Source organism: Vidua chalybeata, chromosome 18 (assembly GCF_026979565.1).
Source record: "Vidua chalybeata isolate OUT-0048 chromosome 18, bVidCha1 merged haplotype, whole genome shotgun sequence".
NCBI classification, from domain to species: domain Eukaryota; kingdom Metazoa; phylum Chordata; class Aves; order Passeriformes; family Viduidae; genus Vidua; species Vidua chalybeata.
Genome location: NC_071547.1, coordinates 7,449,827 through 7,464,995, shown reverse-complemented (window position 1 = coordinate 7,464,995; position 15,169 = coordinate 7,449,827). Strand labels below are relative to the sequence as shown.

The 15,169-nt window shown below is 40.2% G+C and overlaps 1 protein-coding gene across 2 annotated transcripts in view; it reads right to left on the bottom strand.

The window, feature by feature from the left end:
- The window catches only part of ARVCF (ARVCF delta catenin family member), a 164,335-nt gene that overhangs the window by 142,752 nt on the left and 6,414 nt on the right, over positions 1-15,169 (bottom strand). The window contains exon 1 of one of the 2 annotated variants that reach the window (XM_053959465.1): positions 13,476-13,541. The exons of the other annotated variant lie outside the window; for it this stretch is intronic. The gene's annotated coding sequence lies outside the window, so the exon portion shown is untranslated. Of the gene's footprint in view, positions 1-13,475; positions 13,542-15,169 lie in introns of those variants that run through there. 2 annotated transcript variants of the gene reach the window in all.

Sequence of the window (15,169 nt, the reverse complement as noted above, 5' to 3'; positions counted from 1 at the left end):
ATGCTGCATATTACAAACTCTTGCTCAGAAGGTACCAGCTTAACGCGTCATTCTCTCATCCAGAAGGCAAAAATGTGGTTTGCCATGATGCACCGGACTGATAACTGTCTGCACAATCTACCCATTTTCATGGTAATTACTGTCCTCTTCAAACCAAAACCTGAAGCTGTTTTGCAGTCCCTTCTGAAGACAGAATTAAGGTCTCTGTGTAGGAAATTTATTCCAGAGCAGGTTTCTTGTATTTTAAATAGTTATATATGAAAATAAGACTGCAAAAAAGGAAGAAGAGCTAATCAGATGGGTTAGAAACACAGACACTACAGTTCTTTTCAATCTTTAACTACAGTATTCTAAAAATGCCCTGTGCCAGCATTTTAGATTAAGTCCTTAAAATGAACTCTGACGGTATTCCACAGCACTTCCCAGTCACCACAACTACGGATAAAAAATATCCTCTCCAGCTAGTAATTTAGTAGCTTAAAAAAGAAGCAGTTGTTGGGGTTTTGTTTGGTATTTGTTTGGTTGGTTTGTGTTTTGTTTTTTTTTTTTTTAATAATACCTAAATAAATAGTAAACTCTGAATACATTTAAATCAAAGGCTTTAATTATAGTTGGCACACAGCCTCAGGCTGCCCATGGCCATCTTTGGCCATTCTGTTCTCAGTCACACTGATGACTTCAGTGAATCACTCCACATTTGTGACAAAGCAAGCAGGAACATAATTTGAACCATTAACAAGATGGCTTAAACTAGCAAAAGACTCAGTAATTTATCAATGTCATCATAACCCAACATCCCTTTTGGGCTCTTCCAGCATTAGTTCACAAGAGCTTACAGACACTGCAGACACCTGAAAGGGAACCGTAGAAAAATTCTGAGTTTAAAAGTGAGGTTGAACCCTGTGGATCCAAAGCCCAAAAGGCGCAGGGGAAGAGGAAATTGCCAGGCTGGCTGCTTGGTGGTTTTAAAGTTTCTGCAAAACCTTTCTGCAGCCACACGTGGCTGTGTGAGGGAAGAGGCTCACAAAGGCTGGCCAGCTCCTGGGCAATGCCTTGCAGGGATGAAGCTCTGCCTCGCTGCACCCCTACTGATCAAGGCCTGTATTAGGAACAAAATCTTTTCATTAAATTGGGAGATGTAGTACAAAAAGATTTTGTCATGGTTTAAAATCTTTCTTCCTGAACATCCCAAATAAACTAATACAGTCGTATGCTTGGGAACTAAAAAGTAGGACAACTAAAAATCTTAAAAAGTCAGGACAATTAATCATGTTCTGCTGTCTGAACTGAGAAACAAACAAGCAGCAGGACATGAAAAATAAATCACAACTTTAATGTAAGATGATTCATGTTAATTATCAAGAAGCAAATGTGGTAAATGGGACTAGAAAGTTGGGGTTTTTTTTTTAAATCCTGTTAAACCTGATACTACTCTTTAACATTTACATTTTAATGTTCCTGTTTTAAGACTTTTTTAATACTTGCTTGCTGTTATACTTGCTAATGTTGTAACACTCAGAGACATCATGCAAAGAAAAACTTAGATGCCTGCTTACATAATGAGAACACACTGCCATCAGAATTTAATTTTAATGTGTTTCTCTTATATGTTCTCCTAGAAGAAAACATAGTTCTATTAGTAAAGCAATGTAAAATCATGGAAAATTACTATGGAACAGTAAATTTATCATTCAATTTAAATATTTTTAATTAAAACCTGGCACAGCTCCAGGCCAGAAAGGCTAACAGTTGTGAAAAGTCATTCTTTCACAAGTCTTGTCAAACAAAGTAAGAAAATACTTGCTTTTCAGTTGCTTCCAAAACCTCATTCAATAAAAAATTACACTAAGCAAAAGGAGTTGGAACCATCAAGGCAAATGAAACTGTAAAAATATTTGAGATGCTTAGGGAAAACATGGCCACTGCTTTGCACTATTACAATCATTACTGCAAAGCATTGCTGTCCTGCAGACAAACATTAGATGGCACTTTGGAATTCAGCAGTTCCTACAGAGAGTTGCACAGCACATACTTAACAGATGAAGTGTGAGATGTGAATGTGAGGTACTTTTGATGACAGAGAGAAAAATGACATTTCTGCAAAGGTGTGATTTTTGGAGCTGGAAGTATATTTTCAACCTGTACATGTAAAGCTATAAAATAGTATGAAATTTAAGTTTTGAAATAAACCCAAATCTTATAGAGAATAAAGTCATTCTTCCTCCAGACAGAGGGTCAGTTTCTCAGTCACTGGGCTCCCTTTTTATTTTTTATTGAATCATGTGGAATCTACTTTTTAAACTAGACTCGCTGACAAAGTTTTATACAAATACTTCTCAGATAGCAGATCAGATTTTGAGTGGATTCAGCTGCGTGCCAGCAGTTCTGAGCCCCAAATAACTCTCCTAAGTGGGGTTTAAGTAGTTTGGTTATCAAATAAATCCCTTCTGGAAAGAACTGCACAGCTTCTGATTCAGCTGGTCAAAGCTTCTTAACTGCTGCTGAAATTGATACTATTATTCCCATTCCCTTGTATCTGTGTTTTTACCATCTAAGGCCTTAAATGAAGACTGAAGAATAATCACAAGGTTGAGACTATTCAAGAAACAGAAGAACAAGAAAATGTAAATTCTTGCTGGAGTAACACTTGAGTCCATTTTCATAGTCTCTCATATGATATATACCAAGATGCCTCCTGTTGCACAAACTTTTTTTTTTTTCACTTTGTGAAGTCTCTAGCTGACACCTGCAGTGATTCCAGGAGAGCTCCTGCTCTGGCAGCAGCATTGCCCCAAGCCAGCTGCAGGGCTTTGTGCCCAAGGAGCACCAGCTCCTGCTTCAGCTTCCACTCTTGCTCAGCTATCAGCCAAAGGTCCTGGCTCTCACTCTAAACCAGGAGCTGATGCTTTCACAGAGATGGGACAACATCCATAAAAAAGATGCTCCTCCAAGCTAAATGCAATTATTATCATGTCCAACACAGGAGAAGCCAGGGACGGGGGCAGATGGGAACACATCTCCCTGAAAAGTAGCTGAGTAATGGCTCCTGATGCAGTTCCTAACTGCTGGGATCCCTAGGTAGTGTAAGTATCTCTCAGCTCACACTGAATTCTGATCTAAGAACTCATTCTCCCAAGGGAATCATATTCCCAATCTCCCTCCTCCTTCCCCCTGGAACCTTTGGATAGTTGCACATATGTAGAAGCTGAAACCTGACCCAGGTCACTCCTGGAAGCTCAGTAACTCTACTCACACTGAATGTGCAGAATGAAGGCAGAAGGAGTGCCCCTGTAACTCCCAGGAACCTGCAGGCCAAAGGAACACGAGCCAGACTACAGCGTGAGGGGAGCTGGGCAGGGGCAGCAGCAGCCACAAATCAGGTGTGAGGTGACTGACACCAAACCATGTTGTACCCCAAAGCAGAATGTACATTTCTATGGATTCCACTGGGTCTGTAAAGGAATAAGGATTATCCCTTCAAGTTCTTTCAACATTTTGCTACCTATCAATACTGGCAGAAGGAGAACATCCACGGGTTAACTACCAATGAGTTTATTCCTTGGTATGTGGCAATGTAGCAGGAAATAGTACTGTAACACCAGGGAGCTGTCATGAACCGACAGCATTGTTTATACCTGACCTTACCTGTAAGGCAAAAAAAAAAGAAATTTTCCATGCTGTCAGTCCCTTAATGTGAGCACAAATATGTTATATAACACAGGAAGCCAAGAGGCACTAGAAACTCAAACTAATTACATGAAACTTCACACGCAAAGATGGAACTGCATTCTGTAAGAGATGCAGAAGAGAGAAAGGAAAGGTGAAGATTCAGTGAAGCTCAGAACCCATGGTTGCTTCTTTTCTGGATATGTTTAAACATATATACAATATTAAGTAATCATTAGATACAATATTAATGCACCCATATTCGTACTATCAAAGCACTGGAAACAGTCTCTCTATTCTAGCAGTCTGTACCACGTCAGTGTGGAGCAGAGAATCTTAAATAAAAGTAATGAAATACAGACAGAAGTGCTATTGTTGCCCAGGCTGACTCAGAAAGGTTAACCTGAAGGTATTTTCTTAGAAAAGCAATTTGAGCTAATCTTGTATTTTTTTTTTTAATTCCCCCCATCTGTTCTGGTGTGCTTTAGAGTTCCGCTTTTATTTGAAAATAACCCTCAATTCACTAAATGTCAAAACTTCTGTTTTGGCAGAAGTGACAGGTACCTCAGATTAACAAAAAGACTGAAGAATATTGGTACTTAATTATGGCTTAAAAATACCTGCTTGAAAAAGAAAAAAAAATTCAAAAGTGGTTGTTTGTTTTCAAGCAGGTGTTATTTCTCTGGAACATAAGCTGATATATAAATGATCCAAATTGTAACTATGAAAATATTCTGTAGCTTTTTTCCATAAGCTACTTTTCCTTGAACAGCTATAATCATATTTGCAAAGTGAAGGAAAAAATAATTTTATTGACTTGGTTCATTTTTAATATAATAACATCCCAACAAACCCACCACTGGGAACCTAAAAGAATCACAGTAACAGTCAAATGTAATAACTTTTTAATTATTGGATGATTCTGTGAGTGTGAAGACTTCTCAGATCAACCCATGTTACTTCTTACAGGCACATAAGAGTCAATATATCTGGTAAGTAAAACCCTGCACCAGCATGTAAGGGGCTGATTTCTGTTATTTGTACCATGTGAGATTTGGCAATTCCCACAGCTTTCCTACCTGTAAGAAGGAGAATAATGCCTTTTTCTGACCTAGAAACCCCTCTCAAATCCCTATAGGGCACTACAGCATCTCTGAAGTCAAGGTATTGTTACAGTGCTTTTGCTGGCAACAGAGGTTTATTGAATGCTGTACTTTACTTTGGTTATGCAACATTAACAGGAATGGAAGTTGTCACCACGTACTGATGGGAAACAATCTTTGAATGCAAACCTTGTTCAGCTCCCCAGATGATCAGATTTGACAGAGCTTCTCTGAAACCCATGGAGCCAGTTTAAACCATGTGAGGATATAGCCTAGTGTTTAATAAGTATAACATGTCTAATGTTTTAATAAAAGTATATATACATATATATATATATATATATAAAAGAATATTCTTTATTAGTAGTAAGTTATATTTTGTGGTGGTAATACTGCATCTCTGTGTCAGCCTGTCACAGCACATAACCCACACAGGCATGTCTGTATCTCCTTCCTGCCCAACTTCAGTTCCCACTGTGAAGAGCAGCAGAAAGCTGACTTGGAAACCAGGTAGATTAAATTATACTTCATACATGAAGAGAGTAAGATTTCTCAGGCTTGTAAAAAACATTATCAACTAGATACTTGAACATGTAGAAGACATATGATGGGTGCCATTCACCAGTGACTTACTGGACTGTGCTTGTCCTGGAAAAATGATCAAAAGGCAACGACTGCTGAAACTCCCACGGCCTGAAATACTGTAATAACCAATGTACATGATTTACCTCAAAAGTCAGAGAAGCAAATACAAATATACAATAACAGACCACTCTTCTGTCTTTAGTACAACCAGAGTTTCCCTTCCAAAACCCAACAGCAGTGACCAGCCACGTGGCTCCCACCACTCAAGGCCAGAGATAGTCAAGACCATTGTTAAAACCTGCAGTGAGTTTTAGGAGATTTTATTACCCTGATAAAAGATCTGTGGCCAAAGTTTCATTAAATGTTACATTTTCCAGACAAATGCCAAGGTTTTCACTGTGTAACTAAGGACCTTTTGTCCAGAGGGTTCTTAGTCTGAAAGAACACTTTATTTGACCCTTCAGAATCTGCAGTAGCACATGTATAAAGCTGCTACCTTCCCAAAGTTCTCAAGTTGAGACACCCTAATTCATGTCACTGGCTGCACACTCAGCAACAAACTCTAACTGCAGCTACAGCAGAAGCCTGGGGAAGCTGCACAGAGCAGAAGTTACATTTACCCATCGTTCAAGCGCATCAAGCACAAAAAGCACTTTTGTCCCCATTCACCAGGGCCTGTGTGGGTTAAAGGGGACCGTCCCTATGGGAGGAGCTGCTCACAGCCTCCTGCAGGAACACAGATGGGTACAAACCTCTGCAGAGCCTGGAGGTTTGGCAGGCACTGCCTTCTGCAGTGGGCTATGAAAGCACGATCGCCTTGGCCACTGCCTGAATAAAAGACACTAATATTAATGGGAGACATTTCAACAACACTTAGGACCTCTCATTGTGAGGACAGTGTTTCCCAGAAACCCCTCCTCTGAGGAAGTTTCCTCTTAAAGAATAATCTCAGCTATTTCTAACTTATATCTGAACAAACCATTCATTATTTGTTTAGATTGTTCAAGTAATCAATCTCTCCCATGGAAAGATAATTTTTAAGCTTTAAGTTAATTTTTAGAAAGAAATATCCACACTTAATGCAAAATCAAGAAGCCTATGCATGCACTTTTTGGCAATTACAGCACATCCCTGACCTCATTTGCAGATCTGGTATTTCTCTTTAAAGGCCACAAGACACAATGGCATAGACACTCACAGAAAAAGTCAGCAAGTACACCAGAGTTCACATGTTCCATTCCAGTACTTGAAATTCACACTGAACAGGCAGAACTCACCAGCAAGTGGCTAACTGGGCTGTCTAGGACAAGGAGTTATTGTTATGGAATAAGTTTAAAGCTGCTATTAAAAAAAAAAATTAAAATTAGAGTTCCAGTATTCATTAATTAGAATAAATATTTTCATAAGACCTTGATTTTGTCTTTTGTGAACTTCAGAAAACTGTTACACTCCTGGCACATTGCCCACATATATAGTACTTTTCCCTGTCTAAAAGGAAAAGGGAAAGGCTTAATTTTCTGTTCTAAGAAGGGAGTAAGTGTGGGATTGTATATTAAAAAAAAAAGTTGTGAGAGAGACTCTATTTACAAAGCCCTGACTGTACACACTTCCCTAACAAATCCCTTTGGCAGATTCCACTTTGACAAACAAACAACATGGAAAACTGATGCCTGGTTGTGAAGATCATTAAAGATTATTTGTCACTCTCATAAAATGGAGCTAACTCTCATTTCTTTTGTCTAAATTCTACACAGAATAATTAGATTATGTATAATCCCCACACAAGTTCCAAATGCAAAAGCTGCTACTTGAATTACTTTGCAATATTCCTTATAACAAGCTATCGACTGGGGTGATCTGCAGCACTCAGCCAGTGCTCACTGCAACAGCCTCAGAGAGGTGGATTTCACTGCAGGGTGTGAGCAATCCCCACGGACAGCAGAGCACAGCCAGCCTTGTGCTTTGTGTACTCTGCGCAATGAAATACAACACAGAACACTAGTCAGGAAAATATTATATGTTCTGCATAAGACTGCAGGTACAGCTTTCATCCTTCAGTTAAACACTTTTTAATTCTAGTAAATCGGGGGAATTTGGCCCTCGGTATATTTTATGAAAATTCACACAACTAACCTTACATTGATTCTTAATTGTGCATATTTAGCTATTTAACCGTTTTATTTCATATATAAGGTACTCTAAAAACCCCAGTGCTAATTATCAATGAATTAAAGCTCCCTCACCCAGTGGCAGGGAGCCGAGCATACGCAGATTCAGCCTGGGGTCACTTAGAGGGGCTGTTTCTCCATAAAAGTCACGTAGACCCCAGCAACTTAAAACTCTTTTATTAAGTTTTCTTGGAAGTGGTTAGACCTTAAGCCATTACACTGCAGAAAACTCATGCTTCATCAGTTTTGTGGATAAGGAATTTCATTCTGAAGCTATTAATCAGGCACTTTGCACAAAGTCATTCAGAAAAAATGAAGGTGAACTTGTCCTTTTCCTATAACAAATAGGTAAGCACATCTCCCCTCTCCCAGCCCAGCTGCTCATCAGAGGATAACCACCTACAGCTCCTACCAGACATGGTCAGACTTTCAGCCTAACCTAGGCTGCTCCTTTCACATGGAATCCCAAATTCAGGCATCTACATGTAAAAAACATGGCAGCTGTTACTAGAAAAGCAGTGCTGCCATAATATAAGGTAAAATCTGCCTCAATACAGCTCAATGCATGTGTAATTGTAAAACAGTCTGGTATAACTGGGAAACAACTTCTGGAATCCCCATAGCCCAGAGTTTCCTTCTGAATTGAACAATGTTTTCTTAGGAAACAGACCTTCACAAATGGTACTATTGCTTCTGCATGACTTACCTTGTGTGTCAGAGGGGTTTGAGAGCTGAAGTAATTTAGAGACATAAGTAGTTTGTCATTGCACATTTAAACAGTTAAAGAATGTGTATCAAGCAAAACAGTATCTGGAAATCTAAAGCTACCCACAAAGCCAGTTTGCATCATTAAAATAGTCTATCAATTCACTGCACATGAGAAACAAATTATGAAGTCCTCCCTACACAAACAATAAGGCTTTGCAGGAGGGAAATCCCTGCTTTTCATGCTGCTCCCTCTATTCAAAGTCCAGCTATTTCTAATGGAAATTTTGTTTGCTATGGAGATTATGATTCAGCCTTCTTTTACAATCACCAGCACATCACCAGACTTACAGCAAGTGCATAGATTAGAGGAGGGTGTGAAGATCCCTTCTTAGGGTTTTTACTCAAATATGCACATACTTTTACAAGTATCCCATGAGCTAAGAGGGAGAGCAACTTCCAAGCCAAGGCTCCGAAGGCTCGCAGCCGACTCGATGAAGCACACACGCCGCACCCCAGCCCTGGGCTATCAGAAGACAAGGCAGTAATGAAATGCTGACAACACACGATGCACTGACTGTCAGGAATGGGACACTGTGCTAGGGACTCTAGTGACAGTGAAAGGAGCAGGCTTTACCTGCAGTACGAGCTGCTGCCAGGCGGTTGCCAGGGGCTGACCATTGCCAATGTTGCAAATGCTCATGCGGTCTGCGGGCTGATTGGCACGCTCGAGTTGCAAGGAGACATTGCGCCGCTCTTCCTCAAGTGCGCGGGTGAGCCGCTCGAAACGAGCTTCTTGCTCTTTAACAGATGCTAAAATGCTGGCAGCAGACCTGATATCATAGTCATCCATGACTGCTTTCAAATGCTTCCTGCCTGTTAACTGACCAGGGCAAATGGAAAGGGTTAGGTAAAGGGTGGGGAGGGCACGGGTCAGAGGTTAAAGATAAAAATGCATATCGTTAGTCACCTTGCCAAAATACTGATTACTCTGAGAAGCAAACTGAAGTGCTCTTTGAAAAGCATCCATCTTTCCATCCACTGATCTGATTTTAAATTAAAAGTTATTAATCTAAGACTTTCCTGTTCAAAAAAGAAAAAGAATATGCTCACCTTTGAGAGAATTTGTATTTAATTCCTTTGATCTTTTTGCTAAAACTGCTCTGACAAGGGTTTTCATCCCTCTTGCAGAGCTAATTTCACTGTGCAAATAATAATGTACTTAAATATATAAAAAAAGATATGGCTGTAGAGGGAATGAAGAACATTCTCACTACAGACACCTGGAATTTTTGTCTTCAACAGCATAAGTGAGAAGTTTAACATTTTTAAGGACAGAAACTTCATGATAGAAGAAAACAGTTGTGTCTATTTTTTCCACACCCCCCAAACTTAACAGACAGTAGCTGAAAATAGTTTTCATTTTTAAATTATAGCAGCACACCGTAACATGGAAAACATTTTTAAATGCAGAGTGTGCAATTGCAGTTGAAATGCTTGATGATTTCAGTCAATGAAACAGTCCTTCATGCAGCCGTTTGCTAATAATGCAAATGAAAAAGCAAACATCTTCCATGGGAAACACACAGGACTGCTTGTCTTTCAATGCAGAAGAAGAAACTCAGAAACCAGCTAGGTGGGTTAGAACTTCTGCTTTATGTCTTCCCTATCAGGGCTATGAAACAACACATTTAAAACCCTATCTCCACCTGTATGGTGCATGCAGTAAAACTCCCCATTGATTCCACAGATCTGTGACCCGAACACCATTTAAAATTTTTTACTAGGAGTATGAAATCAGCAATATAATATAAACATAAATTATGGCCTCAACAGAACCCTTAGTTAAAGTTAATCAAGTAACCCCTTTACTACTAAACTACTTAAAACATCTCTGAGACAAGCAGAGGCAGAACTATTTAAGGCTCCTGTAATTCAAGAACTGTTCATATTCTGTGCTAAGTCCTGAGAAACTGTCCCTTGATTTGCTGCCAAAGATTCTTTGTTTTCCATCTGTCAACAAGGATTTCCATGAGCACAGATACTTCCTTGCTTCCTCATGCTTTGCAATTCATCATTCAGTGCCTTTAGATGATGCACACTCTTGACTGATCCATTTTCCATGACTGTTACATTTATCAGGTGTCTCTCCTCTGCAGATTCTTTGGTAGCTCATAATAATGTGGTCATAATACTGTTATGTTCCCAAAGAGGAGTATTAGTAGTGATTAAGCTGCATGTTTTTACACAGTTTGTTGGGAACTCCTAAGCAGGCTCAAGGTCTCCTTGCTTTTGTCAAATATGGGTGAAGTCATCCAAAAGGCCAAAAAGACACTGGGGCAGGAGTGACAGACCCAAATCCAATGACATACACCCTGATTTCATGGGGAATAACCTGCCAGTAGCACTGTGTTCATTGTTAACCCTTAGAGAGTTGCTGTTGAAAGGAATCAGAGTAAAATAAAATCATGTTAGGAACAGTGTAAGGACTATCATGCATTAATCTCATAATGTGTACTTATAACCATGACTTGAGCCTTTCATGTTTGCAGAGCAGTAGGTAGAAGTGAGTTTTGTCATTTTTGCATTGTTTTAACTTCTATTGAAATTCTGAAAGAAAACCAAAAACCACCAAAGGGTTTTCCAGATGTCACAGACTAGTCAAACACAGACCAAACTGCCTATTTCTAAGACCTTCCAATAGATTATTAAAAGTCTGTAAAACCTTCAGGGAGTACATTGGTTTCAGTAAAAGAGAATCACAACCCTCTAAAAGGATAGTATGATTCATGGGAAGTCACAGGAAGACTCACCTGCACTATCTCAGCATGAGTTAGCCCTGGCACAGCTAGACATGAACACAGCCAGACTTTCTAGACCTCAGCTGGCTTGTGTGCAGCCAAGTTCCATGCTTCTGCTTTTGTGCTTCCCTGCTTTTGCACAGATGGAGACAGCTCTGTTTGTTGTCACTGCTCCCAGGAGTTGCAGGCATGCTCACAGACTCCTTGGAGTGTGAAAGAAGTGGGACTGCAAAGACCCAGGCAACAAGTCAGATTTTGGAAGAAATATACCAAGGGGTGGGGGTGGCATTTCTAGCCATACGTTCCTAAAGACAACCCCTGGGTAACTGATCATCACTGCCCTCATGCTAGAGCAGATCAACAGCCTGGCTGCCACAGACCCAAATACACCTCACAAGGGGATATTCCAGGCCCAAGAAGAGTTTGGATCAGTCAGGGATTAAGGAATGCAGACAGGCTCCTTCGAGGTGCTGCAGAGCAGGAATTCAGGTCTTCACAGGGGCCCAGCTTTCAGGAACTGTCTGCAGCTAAAACTGCTCTTTCTCACAAGCAATCATGGTATGACACAAAAGTCATCTTTTGGGGGTCCCACAGGCTGGATATGTCTGTGGACTGATTTCAAAAAGTAAGTCTTGTAGGGATATAGAAAGAAGATGACAAGATGTTATCTACAGTAACTAAATTTAAAACAAACAGGTTTCTTGTAGAACATACAATGCAAGTTTCTGTTCTAAGGAAAAGCATTAGCAACAGTGCAAGAAAAATCCAGAAGTCCCTCTTCAGAAGCAATTACAGCTTTAGTAATAAAAATTCAGTTGATGAATGAGCTGGCATATAAATTCCAAGTCACATTTTGATAATGTGACAAAGATCCCGTTCAGAAAACCCTTAATGAGATATAAGCCCTTAATGCCACACATGAGAAAACCTAGAAAATTTGGGTTCTATAAATGGTAAAATCTTTAGAGAGCTCTTCCTGCAGAAAGTAGAGTGTTGACCTCATTATAACCATAAATACTATGCTTCTTTACTCTTTGCAAAGAAAAACGCACACAGAAAATAAACTGTATAAATTTTCAGATGTACAATTAGTGACCACAAAAATCCTAATTGCTATGCAGAAACAGCAGTAGGACCAATAACTGCCTTTTAAGTATTGTTGGACAAAGATAGACTTTTGCATTTCAAATGTTTTATTAGCAGATAAATACTTGCTTGCTGTTGATTGCACCCCTAATTATTTAACCAGGGTTTCAGCAATTTACATTATCAGCAGTCTAGACTGGAGGAGAAAATAAAAATACTGACTCATGAGTCAGTTACTCAGGTTGCCACTTGCAATTTGCTACCATTCGTAAATAAATTGAAGTGCATGGAAAAGGGTATCAATAAATGAAAATATTAGACCCAGAGCAGCCAGGTAAAAATTATTCCTTAGGCTGCACTTCTAAACACAGCAAACAGTTGCCTACAGAGTATCAAAGACTACGCTGACAGCAGCAAATCTCTCTCTCCTGCCTACGTGACTCTAAATACATTAGTGTTGCACTGGAGTTAGAGCAAGTAACAGGAGGTGTTTATTCTGACAGTTCCACTAATGCATCGAAAGGCCCCTTCTAAATCAATACAACCTGAGTGCTCACCGAGGATGAAAATCACCCCAGTGCAAAGGGCCAAAACAGGGGTCCTGCTCATTGCTAATACCCCAGCTCACACCCGAGTCTGAGGCTCTTGGAAACACTGCCAAGACTCCAAGGGTCACTTGGTGCTCCACAAAAAACGTGAGTCAACTCTGCATGCTAATTTCGCTATTATAGGATGTAACTGATAGTCAAACGTTTTTGAAGAGCCCTTCAGATTAAGAGGGGTCAAGTTTGGTGAGATTTGGGCATCTAAATCCTAACAGTGATGGAGAACCTCAAATGCCCTGCACTTGAAGTCCTGTGCGTTCCGAAGGAGAGGGGCTCTGTGAGTGAGCTGCGTTCGGAGAGCGCGCTGTCCTCCCGCCAGCAACGCAACACGGCACAGGCTGCTCCCAGCTCAGCTGCAGGGGAACAGGCCCCAGGGACTGCTCCCATCCAGCAGTCTGGATGCTGAACTCAGCTGCCCCACTACTGCTCTGTCAGACCAGTCCAAGTCTATCAGTTCTGCTGGCAAGAGATGATTCTGTGAGCATCCAGAAGCTTGTTCATAGAGCTGCTCAGCAGCTGCAGGAGCAAACAAGAAGGCCTGTGAGTGTGCATGGAAACAGCAGCTTTGTGCTTCTCCAGGGAAGAAAACCAGCAGAATAAAAGCAAAAATGGGGCTTAAACAATCCATGGTACTGAAGCATAACACATGCTATGACATTCTCAGCCCCAAGTGCCACGAGAGATGAGTAGCATAACATGAGTGCTGCCCTCCATGCGACACCAGAAAGCATGCAGAGAAAACGGAGCCATACACACCTAGTGAGGTACCGAAGTCTGAGGGTTAGAGCTGCTGGGACATCACCCACTAAGACTAGAACAGGACAGACAAAGCAGGAGAACAGCTTCAAGAAGAACCAGCTACAAGAGAGAGGAAAGAGAGACAGAGTTAGTTAATAAGGTATTACAGACTCTTCTATATACAGTCAGCTCCTAGGTTCTTCTCACCGTGTTGTAGAAATTATTTATTACACAGTTTTCCTCCTAACTTGTAGTAAAAGAAATAATATTCAGAGAAGCCAATTCTGAGACTCCTAAGGAAAAAAAACCCCACCCTGATTAATGTAATTTGTTATCAGTGATCAATACTTGCATGTTCCTATGAGATTTACAGTTAATGTCCTATATCAGGGAAAACTCTAGACTGGAAGGAGGATGATGGAATGTTGCAAAGCTGGATGTTGTAATAGGATGCTCTCAGAAATGAGAGCTGTTATTTGGGCACACAACTTTAGGCCCCTCTCAGATGTACAAGCCCCAGATGGCTCAAGATCATTTCACAGATCCCTGTCAGAGAGGGGACATTCATTTCTAAAAGATGCACACAGCATAATAGCTTGTTCTCCCTGGCTGTATGTGCACCTAGCTGATCCCACATGAAACCAAAGCAAAATAAGCTTTTGGGATATCAGGTCATTTGTGTAGCTCAGTAAATCCCTGATTTATTTTGTCTTAAAACATCTATGACTGAAACGTCTCTGGGTCAGCAGCTGCCAATTTAGTCCCTGTTTTTGCTGGAGAATGTAGAGAACAGAACCCATTTGGTGAAGGTACAGTTCTGTGAGGCAGCACTGCCAGTCTCCAGCTACTACCACATCAAAATGCTGCAACCACATGGCACAAAATGCAGAGCCAGTACAAACTCACACTCCTGGTTCAAATGTTTTTGAACATTTTCAGAGAGGAATGTTGCCCTGGCAGATTTTTTGCTTGACCAGGTACTGTCTGCCTTCCTGAAGCCAGCATAAACACAGTATCTTATGTTTCAGCCAAATTACCAGAAATACGATCCTTTCTTCACATGGATCCAACCTCAAAGAGCATAGAACCATCATGCCAGAAATCTCATTTTTTCTTAAACTAACAGAATTAAATTCTATGCTCAAAACTTATATAGCTGTTACAAAACTGTGCATAGATATGCCCAAAGATGAAAGTCAGGAGGCAGAGTGAAAGACTAATTCTCAAGTAAATGACCAGAGAGTAAATTAAACATAAATGAGTTTCTAGAGATAAAAGAATAACACTTAGGACATATATATATATATATATATATATATATATATATATATATATATATATAAAAAATACATGTAACACATCCCAAATAAACTGCTTCCCAGACCTTATGCTGAAATCTATCTTTGAGCCTGGTCCTCTCGCTGCTGTGGTTGACTGAGTTCTAATTTGACCCTTACGTGACAACCTCCACCAATGAATAGCAATGAGGAATTCACAAAGAAAGCTATTTCAATATAGTTCTCTGGTAGGCACAGACAGACACGCTGTGCTGGTGTCAAAAGAAACAACAAAAAAGCTGGTGAGGGTTTTTGTGTTCCTTTGGACAGAGGCAGTCTGTGAAACAAGGTTTAAACCAGGGAATGAACGAGAGCAGAGCAAATGGTAACAGAACTCCTTGAGAAGGAACTTTGCATCTTAAGGACATTGCAATG